The sequence below is a fragment of the Cheilinus undulatus genome, linkage group 18 (genome assembly GCF_018320785.1).
Source record: "Cheilinus undulatus linkage group 18, ASM1832078v1, whole genome shotgun sequence".
Lineage (NCBI taxonomy): Eukaryota > Metazoa > Chordata > Actinopteri > Labriformes > Labridae > Cheilinus > Cheilinus undulatus.
Genome location: NC_054882.1, coordinates 32,962,911 through 32,975,225, shown reverse-complemented (window position 1 = coordinate 32,975,225; position 12,315 = coordinate 32,962,911).

The following is a 12,315-nucleotide window of genomic DNA, read 5'->3' as shown; positions in this document are numbered from 1 at the left end:
TCAACCTTGGGGTTGAGACCCCATTGGGGGTCACGAGACACTGGGAGGGGGTCACCAGATGCTTCTAAACTAAGGATATTTTTTAAATAACACTGTTGCCACTTAACACCAATTTTAACACGTGTTAACCCTTTTTCATCACTTTTTAACACCAATTTTGCCAATTTTGGAATATGTTTGCCACTTAAAACCCACTTCTGTCCATTTTAAACCCTTTCCATCACATTTCCCTCCTGTTTTTGCCACTTCTAAACCAATTCTTGCCACTTTCTGCCTCTGTTGACCCATTATTGCCTCTATTAATCACTTTTTACAACCCTTTTTTGCCCATTTTAACCACAGTTAACTCATTTTTGCCAGTTTATATCAAATTTTCATCTCATTACACCTAATTTCCATCAGTTTTTTGCACTTAAAAGCCATTTTGGATACTAATTAATCCCCTTTTACCACTTTTTGTGCCCGCTGTTGCCACTTTAACTCATTTTTGGTTATTTTTTGCTACTTTTAACCCAAATATATTCTTTGAAAATCTAATATCCCCACCTTTTATAACATTTTTTGCCATTATCAAGAATTTTAGTAATTATGTTTTTAACAAAAGTTATTTTCATTTAAAGAAGGCTATTTACCACACAAATGAATAAAGATATTTGTTTCTATGATAAGAGTGGTTATTATTCAGGTCAAATATAAAATATGGTTTTCACAGCTTAACTTCCCAATGGATCATGGTTTTGCTGACCTCCATGAGGCCCAAGTTTGGCTGGGTCCCAGAAACCTCCACCTTTATCCCCCCTTACGGACAGCCTTGTCTGCACTATTCCAGAATGTGCATAGCTGTGTTCAACCACCTTCAGGTCCAGTGGGGGTCCCCGGTCTCTGACACCTTTATTCTGGGGGTCGCAGGCTGAAAAGGTTGAGGAGCACTGCTACAAAGGACTTCACTGGCCTGGGGTCCCAAGTAGTTTCCTTCATTGCCTTTTGAAAAACAGTGTCTCTGAGAGGTTGACAGGAATTTACTTGTTGTGCATTTCAAGAGTGATGAAGCAACAGCGGCATGGGAATGAAATTGAAATGTAAAGAGCTCTCTCTGCTGACTGGCTGCAGTGTAAACTTTACATCTTTCATTTGATGAAAAATGTGCCAATAAATAAGTAAATGAAACCAGCATGCCTTTTATTCTGATAACAACAGAAGCATGAATAGGTCTCTTACGGCCACTCTTGCAGTAATAAGCTCAAAGAAATAAATAGATTAGTTCACTGCAGGTTAACAAGCTACGCCACGGAAATCAATAGCAAAGCTTTGATTTTGGCTAACAAAGCATAACGGCATGGTGAGTCTAAATTAGTCAACAACAAATCAATATCATCACAGAATTGTTTTATATTGACTTCAAAGATTCTCATAAGCACACAACATGGAAAATATTTTTTTCCAAGAAAAAGACTTATTTTAAAGGAATCTTCCTGAGTTTATTACAAATCAATCTACAGGGACAGCATGTTTGACTACAAGATATGCTAAGTCTAGAGCAGAGACAGCAGATGTTACACAAAGAGCCACATCCTGAGGAAACTCATTAAAACATATTTGCAATATTTGCACAACAAAAGATGTAAATAACTGCTAATTATGGCAAAAAATGGCAAGTGGAATTATTGACACTGCTACAATAGTATTACCCTTTCTGCAAAATAAAGGTTAGTTGACTAGCTAACTTGTCTTACATAACACCAGGTTCACCCAGTTTTTTGCTATAGAAGCTTGGTTAATCGGCCCAACACTGCTCTAGAATACCTCTTAACAAGCTCATTAAATGCAAGGACACACTGCTCTCAATCTCTGTGCCTATACTTTTAGCCTGTGAATAGAGAGGGGCTAAATTAATGTATCAATTCAGCATTTCTCAAGTATAAATAGATAAAGCTGTTACAAAATTGAAAAAAAAATGAAAGCAGATGTATAATCACTTCAGTTTTCTGTGCTCATTTATCACCCATAATTATTTTTCCACTAGTCTGACAAAAGGACGGCGCTGAAATGTCTTATCTTTTCCAGCAAGAGACACATTTATGACTTATGACTCAGTCTGTCTGGATTAGGCTGGATACACACTTGACAGTTTTACATTTTTTAATTTATTTCATAAATCAAAGGTACAATGTGAACATTTTTTGCACCAAAATGTCTATACTAATTAAAGAATGACTACTCTTATGTTAAATATCTTTATTGATCCAGTTTTACATACATTACTCATAGTTTTCCAACAGTTTTCAAAGCCAGATAACTTTCCAGTTGTTAAAGTTGTCACAGGATGCGTCTGTCATGGCAGCTGCCAATTTAGAGCCAATGTGACAGAAACATCTGTCACAATCTTTATCTTTAGGGCAACTGTAGGTAAACTCAGAACAGGAAGGTCGTGGATTCAACCCCCGACTCTTATATTCAAATGTTGATGTGATCTTGGGCCAGATACTTAACCCTTAAATGCCCCCTTTGGTAGTTTACCCTTTTGATGATTTTAGAAATTAATCACGTTCAATATATTTTGGCTTTTTTCGACAAAAAATTCTTCACTCCCAAGTGAAAACAGATTTCTACAAAGTAATGTCAATTAAATTCAAATGTATGTCATTTAGAATAAGTGACTGCATAAATATGCACCACCTCAAGTCAGTATTTGGTAGCTGCACCATTGGCTGCAAACACAGCACTGAGTCTGTGTGGCTAGGTCTCAATCAGGATTGCATATCTGGACACTGAAATTTTACTTTATTCTTCTTTGCTAAACTGCTCAAGCTCTGCCAGGTTGCAAACGGAACAAGCATAAAAAGCACTTTTCAAGTCCAGCCACAAATTCTCTATTGGATGGAGATCTGGGCTTTGACTCATCCACTCCAGAACATTCATCTTGTTGTCTTAAACCATTTTTGTGTGCCTTTCACTTTGGGTCCTATCCTTGCTGGAAAATGAATCCTTCCCCAAGCTGTAATTCATTTACAGACTAAATAAGGTTGTCCTCCAGGATTTTACTACATTTTGCTACATTCATTTTACCCTCCACTTTTACAAGCCTTCCAGGGTCAGTTGTTGAGAAGCATCCCCACAGCATGATGCTGCCACCACCATGCTTCACAGTGGCGATGGTGTTTGTGGTGATGTACAGTGTTTGCTGTCTACTAAAAAAGTGTCTTGTCTGATGGCTGAAAAGCACCATTTTGATCTCATCAGACAAGAGAACTTTCTTCTACTTGATAATGGAGTCTCCTGCATGCCTTTTGGCAGACTCTCGTTGAGATTTAATGAGTTTGAGAAAGCTTTGGCTGGTGAGGAACCTGGGCAACAGATGTATTCAAAGTCTCTCCCATCTCAGCTGCTGAAGCTTGAAACTCCTTCAGAGTAGTCATAGGTGTCATGGTGGCCTAGTCTCCCTCTTGCACTGTCACTCAGTTTGTGAGGACTGCTTAGCTAGGCAGATTTACACATGTACCATATTCCTTACATTTCTTGATGATGGGTTTAACTGAACTACAGGGGATGTTCACTGTCTTGGAGTTTTTTTGTATCCATCCACTGACTTGAACTTTTCAATAACATTTTCTCTGAGTTGCTTGGAGTGTTCTTTTGTCTTCATGGAATAATGGTAGCCAGGAATACTGATTAATCAGTGACTGGACCTTCAAGACACATACACTGTATTGCCAAAAGTATTCACTCACCCATCCAAATAATTGAAATCAGGTGTTCCAATCACTTCCATGGCCACAGGTGTATAAAATCAAGCACCTAGGCATGCAGACTGTTTCTACAAACATTTGTGAAAGAATGGGTCACTCTCTGGAGCTCAGTGAATTCCAGCGTGGTACTGTGATAGGATGCCACCTGTGCAACAAGTCCAGTTGTGAAATTTTCGCTCCTAAATATTCCACAGTCAACTGTCAGTGGCATTATAACAAAGTGGAAGCGATTGGGAATGACAGCAACTCAGTTATGAAGTGGTAGGCCACGTAAAATGATGGAGTGGGGTCAGCGGATGCTGAGGCGCGTAGTGCACAGAGGTCGCCAACTTTCTGTAGAGTCAATGGCTACAGGCCTCCAAACTTCGTGTGGCCTTCAGATTAGCTCAAGAACAGTGTGTGGAGAGCTTCATGGAATGGGTTTCCATGGCTGAGCAGCTGCATCCAAGCCATACATCACCAAGTGCAATGCAAAGCGTCGGATGCAGTGGTGTAAAGCACGCTGCCACTGGACTCTAGAGCAGTGGAGACATATTCTCTGGAGAAACAAATCGCGTTTCTCCAACTGGCATGCTGATGGACGAGTCTGGGTTTGGCGGTTGCCGGGAGAACGGTGCTTGTCTGACTGCATTGTGCCAAGTGTAAAGTTTGGTGGAGGGGGGATTATGGTGTGGGGTTGTTTCTCAGGAGCTGGGCTTGGCCCCTTTGTTCCAGTGAAAGGAACTCTGAAAGCTTCAGTATACCAAGAGATTTTGGACAATTCCATGCTCCCAACTTTGTGGGAACAGTTTAGAGATGGCCCCTTCCTGTTCCAACATGACTGTGCACCAGTGTACAAAGCAAGGTCCATAAAGACATGGATGAGAGAGTTTGGTGTGGATGAACTTGACTGACCTGCACAGAGTCCTGACCTCAACCTGATAGAACACCTTTGGGATGAATTAGATCGGAGAGTGAGAGCCAGGCCTTCTCATCCAACATCAATGTGTGACCTCACAAATGCGCTTCTGGAAGAATGATCAAAAATTCCAATAAACACACTCCTAAACCATGTGGAAAGCCTTCCCAGAAGAGCCGAAGCTGTTATAGCTGTAAAGGGTGGACCGGCGTCATATTAAACCCTATGGATTAAGAACAGGATGTCACTTAAGTTCATATGCAAGTCAAGGCAAGTGAGCGAATACTTTTGGTAATATAGTGTATGTCTTTATATTACAATCCTATGATACACTTTCACTGCACTCAGTTGAACTCCATTACACTAATTGTGAGACTACTAGCACCAATTGACTGGACCTCTGTTGCATTATGTCTGTCAGTTGGTGCTGGAGTGAATATTTTATTGAGGATGATTGATTCTTCAAGCATCCTAGGGGGTAAAAAAACTTTTTTATAGGCACTGTATGCTATCTTTTGTTACTGTTTTAATTGAGAACCCCTCACTGTAGAATCTAACATACTGTTTGCTTCACTGATTTTAAAAAACTTTGGCAAATAAAGACCAAAGCAAAGATCAAACCAAATTTCATCATTATGATCCTCCAAATGCACAGTCTAGATAGTTCCCCCTGTCGGTGAGTCTGCTCCGTTTGTAGTAACTATTTCATAGTGGCGGTTCCACAGACATGAGATCTTGCAGAATCTTGCATGATCAAATGTGACCGCAGAAGATAAACAAACATGGAGAACAATTGCCATTCAGCTGGCTGTCCTGGTGTGTTTTTTTTTTTTTTTTTTTTGAGTGAAAATAAGGGGGAAAAAATGAGAAAAATAATTTGAAATCCTTGAAACCTGCTTCAGTGTTCATCTTTATATGGGTCACGGCAGTGTTTATTTTCACTGCCATGTTTGTGAGCTACATATAAAAGAATTGCTATCCATGAATGATGCTTCCTGGTTGGCTTGCTCTCACTGACTATTATGAATATGCCATGAGTCACAACCTCCCTGATCTGGGGAACATAAATATCAAGATCAGGGAGGTTGTGACTCAATCAGGGGCAGCGTAATAATTGTATTGACACCATGCACTTGAGGATTGTTCAGACAAATAATCAGAAGTGACAAGCATCAAGTTAGGCGGGGGTCAATTTGGGCCAAGTATAAGGCCTAAAATAGTTCTTGATATCGTCTACTATGAATACAAATGATGCAGCCTTCAGTTATTATGCTTTTCATGTCTGATCCCTTCATTTGAAAAGGACAATAAGAATTCCTGGTTCCAACAAGATGTATGTTGAATTTAATGACCCTCTGACTTTTTCTTTAGTGCCACCATCAGGCCAGACATCAGCTATCCCTGTTCAAATATTGTCCTTAGCCCAGCACATTTTTGTCCATGATTGGAGCAGCTAACAGAGGAGATTATTAGGCTTTGTCAGAGGTCTGTACTGTATTGAGTGCTTTCTCGCTTAGCTTGTAAATTTGCATCACGCTTGGTTGGCTTGTGCTAAAGGAAAAAGGAGGCAATTGAGGCTTGGTAAAGTGGTTTCAATCAGCATTCCTGCAAGGCACTGATGATCGGAATCAAATTCAGAATGCAGTGATAACCATAGTCCTTGTCTCTAGGCGATGAGTGGGACCAACAGAGAGACAAGGCAAGAGCTTACAAGGTTATTGAACCCCCTCAACGAACACACACCCGCTCTCACACACACACTTGAAAAGAGCGATGTGTTGCCGAGCGTCTTCAGGCAGCCTGAGGAGAGACTCTTTTCATTCTGGTCACTGTGTTACTTGACCTTCTCTATTTTGGCAGCTGGTCTTATTCAGAGGAAATGGCCTTGGGAATTGTGGTGTGACTGTCACATGATGTAACACACAGCTCACATTAATTGTCAAACAGTATTTATTGAAACTCCTTGGTCCCATTCCCAGGGAAATCTCGGCCCTTTTAAAACCTGAACAATATTGACATCTAGTGGTTGAACTCATAATGAAAACTATCAAGAGATGCATGACTGTGATAACTCTTATTAAAAAAGCAAAAAGAGAGCAATCAATTCATTAATAAAATGAATACAGTATATGATGCTTTTGGTCATGGCAGTAGAAAATAGTGAAGGTCAAAGTCAAAATATGAAACATTTTCTGCTGTTAAAACAGGTTAAGATTGAAGTATACCACTTAAAACAATACACTGGAAATTTACATTGGTTTCCTTACATTGCATTATATACAGCACCTCACAATTAGTGAAATGGGGATGACCTTAGTGCAGCGAAAGTGTCTCAAATGATTGAAGTATAAAGACATATATGTCTGGGAAGTCCGGTCACTGGTTAGTCAGTATTCCCGGCTACCATTACACCATGAAGACAAAAGAACACTCCAAGCAACTCAAAGAAAATGTCACTGAATAGTATACGTCATGGGTACAAATTAAAGTCCAAGACACTGAAAATCCCCCAAAGTTCAGTTAAATCCATCTTCAAGAAATGTAAGGAATCTGGTGCATGTGTAAATCTGCTTAGATCAAGCAGCCCTCACAGACTGAGTGACTGTGGCCTGGTATAATAATAATAATGATAATATCTTGGATTTATAAAGTGCCTTTCAAGGAATCCAAGAAAGCTTTACAAGAACACATATCAGACATGGACAGACTCTGTGAGGGATGGGATGAGTGTAAGGGGTGGTTTAGTGAAGACTGTAGGTTGTGGTGAACAGGTGGTGCTTAACACGTTTTCTGAAAATGTCCAAAGATGGGGAGCTATGGATGTCTGCAGGCAGAGTGTTCCAGAGGGTGGGGGCTAAAAACAACAACACTAGTTTTTTATTAAGTGGCCAATAGATAATAGGCCTAATGAAAATTATTTTTGACTATTGTGGCAGTGGATTATTGCTTACTCAACTGAGTTAGTTGCAGTCTCCCTCTCTGATTTGAATATTTATTGTGACAATACAGTTTGCTAGTTTAAATAATCCTGCCTCCATTCCTACAGCTGAGTTAAATTTTTGATGTAGTATTTCATTTTATTCAAAAGAACCATAATATCACAACCTGAAGAAACTACGCTATATATGACTGTTAGCTCTGCCCACAGAAAAAATAAAGGTTAACAGCATAAATAATTTGAGAGGTTATCATGACTGCAGTCTGTTTTGCTCATGAAGTGTAGTAGATTCCGGCAAGTTTGTGGATTATCTAATGGATTAGGAATTTCCTTACTACCAATCTGCATCCTCTAAAGTCTTTATGGTAAATTGTGTTTAGGGGTTGTTTTGAATGTGCTAATTTCCCCAGTCTAAACCAAATTTATTTGGCCTAACCTGGAGCACAGCCACACATCTATCTGCTCGGTTTCCCATCTAGGCCATTCTTGGGAAAGCAATGTCTCAATAATGCTTTGACAGATTTCTTTCAGACTTTGCATAAATGTTCATCCTGACTCAAAGATAAACTAATTCGATTTTGAAGGGATCAGGTTAGTTGCAATAGTAACTGGGCCTCATAAACCCCCTTGCTTTCCAGGCCATTCATTATTGCTTTTAAGTGATTTGGGAGATTTTCTCAAAACTTTTGAAATTTCAACAACTTTCAAAACAAATGCCAGACAGACTGTGTCACATGTTCAGGGCATGTGTTATATTACACATCCATGTGGGTATCCCCTAATAGACGATATTAGAGAAGGCAGAACCTAAAAAACTAAACTTGTGAGCTTAGACGGACAGCTGTTAACATTGTTCACTATCAGTGGAGCCATGGTAAGAAGAGTGTGAATGTCTTTCCCACCAAGAAATTTATCAAACATTAGCATTTAACAAAAAAAGCCCAAACCCCATGTTCTTAATCTGTGTTGCGTGTTCAATTACAGTTTGATTCTTAAAAGAAATATGTCTGCTATAAGAACAAAGATTGCAGTGCTTTTATTTTGACATCTGAAGACAAGGAAACAGGAAGTTGAGAAACTGTGTACAGTCAGAGCATGGCACCATCTATGTGGTGTGGAATCACAGTAATCTGGTCATGGATCCTTCAGTTTTCTGCGGTCTTACAAAGCTTGATATTTTGATTTGATGTTTTGTATTTATAATAATTTATTATTTCACTGTTGAAACTTAACATGAGTTGTTTAGTATTTTCTTTTGCAATTTCCCTCTGACTCACAGTTGTCATCTTGACCAGCCAGTTGTGAAGAAGCCATTACAGAAACAAGTACGATCACTTTCCAGCTCTTGAAAAGGAGTTTGTCTGGCTTTTTATTTATGTCAACATGTAAGTAAAAAGCAGAGTGTACTCAGTCAAGAAGAATATACATTTTTAAAAATACTTATTAACAACCACAAGCATCGCTACCACACCGCCATGGGGATTGGGACCTTAGCATCTATCTAGTCTAATTTAATGACCAAAAACATGTAAAACAAACACATTCATTTATCTCACAAGTCAAGGTGACATAATTATGGGTGTAGTAACTATGAAGACACAGGACAGGGCTCAAGTTTAAATGTCTGTCATAAAGTTTTTATGGGATAAGTCACTTTATAAATTAAAGCATCGCTAATCAAATGTATCTGTGTCTTTGTGTTTGACCAACCTATCTGATAATCAGCCAAGAGCTGCTGTGTGCAGTCTGACATTAAGAGAGAAATTAATGATCCATCACAGCTGAGGACTCTGTGAGGGAGAATATATATTGTATATTAATAAGTCAAAGTTTCATTCCAAAATGAGATGTCAGCACTCAAGTGCAACACTTAACACCAAAAGATTGATAGTACAGCAGGTAGAAATCACATTTTATATCATGGAACAAGTGTAATTGAACTGCATAAATATTTATGGATATCAGCTTTCCTTCCTATTTCTGTTTTTCAGCAAAACCTTTTAAGTCTTAGAGCTACCAGGCATGGCTATTGTGGTGGTGACAAATAGTGAAAAGGAGAGAGTGAGAGCAGAGTGGGAGCAGAGTGTAAAATCAGTGTTATTTTAGCGTCACCAAGAAAGTGCAACTTAAAATGTCAAGGTTAACATGAAGAAAACTGCTCTGTGTGCCAATGTGTGACTCTCAAGAGAGCTTCCAAGAAAGTTTTTTGAAATTGTAAGAAAAGGGTTATGGCACTGTTGAGGATTTTTCTTACACTGAAATGTCTAAATGCATTTGAAAGTGGTTAAACCTATGGGATATTTGATTTTTAATTGAGAATTTAAAATACCTGGAAAACTGTTTAATTTTAAAGGTGTATCTTGTCATTTCAGCTGTCTGCATGTCAGACATAACATGTTTTCTTACCATGAAAACATTGGATTTTTCCATGAAGGTCAAAGATATACTTGATGTTTCATCTTGCCTTTGTGCATGAGTACAGAACTGTCAAGAGCACTCTTTACTTTCTTCATGTTTTACTGGAAGAAACCTAAAGGGCCCACCATCCACCACTGGTGTCAGTCAACTGACTGATTGATTTACACCAAAGAGCTGAAGCCAACATAATAATCATCATCACTTATTGATAGTAACAACAGTTCAGCTCAGGCAACCCATGGCAAGTGTGAGAATATATCATTTCATCTGTGTTTCTCTATGCATGGAGGAAACAGCCACAGTGTTTTGCTTTACTTAGTAACTATGTTAACTGGTGACTTTCAGCCTAAATGGTTTGCAATTGGCCAGATTCCTATCAGCCATCAAGCACATTGTATCCCAGTGGTTCCCAACCTGGGGTACGGGGACCCTTAAGGGGGGCGCCAAAGATCTCGGGGGGGGGGGGGACCCTGTCTGCTCTGACATAGTCAAAATTTGATGTTATTACTTAAAAAAAATAAAAAATCAGGTCTAGAAACATGATATACAATGGTGTATGAAGGCCAAACTAAAAGATTAAAACATGGGGGGAATCTGTTGATCTCTGGTCTCTCGGTCAAAATTTGGGTGGGAAAAAAATTCCTAATTTTTGAGATTATAATGTCTTACATATACAAGATTTCAGGGTTTTAAAGGTCAGGAATTAACAGGGAAAAAACAGATTTCAGAGTTTATAAAATCTTAAATTTTGGCACAGGATCTCAAAAATCATAATTTTACAGTGTCAAGTAAAAAATCAAATCAAGAAACCAAACTGAAAACCAAAGTAAAATTTTGACTTTTGCACTTTATGAACTCAAAAATTCTAATCCAGGGTTCAGGCACATTTGCTGCTTAGAAAGTCATTAAAATGTATTTTTTTCCCCTCATAAATCAACTTTTAAAACTTAAAAATTTTTAGTTTTTTTTCTTGAAGGTAGCATTTCTTTTTTCCTATATTGGCCCTTATACACAGTCGTAATATAGGGTAGATTAGACATACATCTTTAGTCTATATAGGCCTGTTATGTTGGGGTTTTGTCGATGAAAACAATTACACATGATGTGTACTTTTTCTGAGTGGGTCAAAGAGGGGTGTAGCTTTCTTAGATACGAGTAGGGGGGGCCCTACTTGAAAAGCCTCAAGCTGAAACATTTGTTCCCAGTCTGGTTATAGCCGGACCAATCAGCCTTATTTGAGAAAAAAAGGAGGTTACTACAGGTGTGGTTTAGTTGTACTGCAAGCCTGTGAGTAATGGTGATAGTAGCAGCAGGTTTATCAGAAATGAACAGCATTTCTGTATTAAAAGAAGAGCAAAGGACCACTGCTTTTCTCGGTGGAAGAGATGTGTTTGCTCTTCTCCCAACTGGCCTCAGCAAGAGCTTGATTTACCGACTGGCTCCTCTGATAGTGAACAACAATAACAGCTGGCTGTCAAGCCTATTTTGTTGTTTGGTTTTTTGAAAGTTTTTATGTGAATAAGTCTATCTTGCATGCCCAAGTTGTGATAGTCATTGAATATTATATAGTCATTGACCCCACTCTGTGATTTTGGTCTTTGGCTTCATGGCTGAGTTGCTGTTGTTTCTAAAGGCTTCCACTTTGTTTGATTTTATATACCTGTGGCAACAAGTCTGACTGAAACACCTGAATGTGACAATTAACAAGGGTGCCCAGACTGTTTTGTCCATACATTGTATGTATACCGCAACAAACCAAACAGCTACCAAAAAGTTAAAATCCAAGTTATCAATTCTGCAATTTTTTAGGGGTCGATGCATATTAAAAGGTCAGGCAAAACCTACAGTGCTGATAAAAAGTATTCACTCACTTGGTTGTTATACCCTTTTTCAATTTTATAAATCAAGCATGGCCAATATAATTTTGCTTTTTAGACAAAACAAACCAAAAAACTCTTTCTACAGAGTAATGTCAATTAAATAAACATATGAAATGTAAAATAAGTGACTGAGTAAATATCCACTCACTTTAAAGTGACTGACCTTACTGAACACAGGTCCAGCCAAATGATGCCAGTAGTCTCACAGTTTGTATGATGAGGATCACCAGAGCACAAAGAATGTGTCTCAAGTGGTTCTAGTTTAAAGACACCTGTGTCTGGAAGGTGCAGTCATTGGTTAATCAGTATTCCCAGCTACCATTACACCATGAGGACAAAGGAACACTCCAAGCAACTCAGAGAAAATGTTATTGAAAAGTACAAGTCAGGGGATGGATACAAAAAAAGAGTCCAACACACTGAATATCCCCTCCT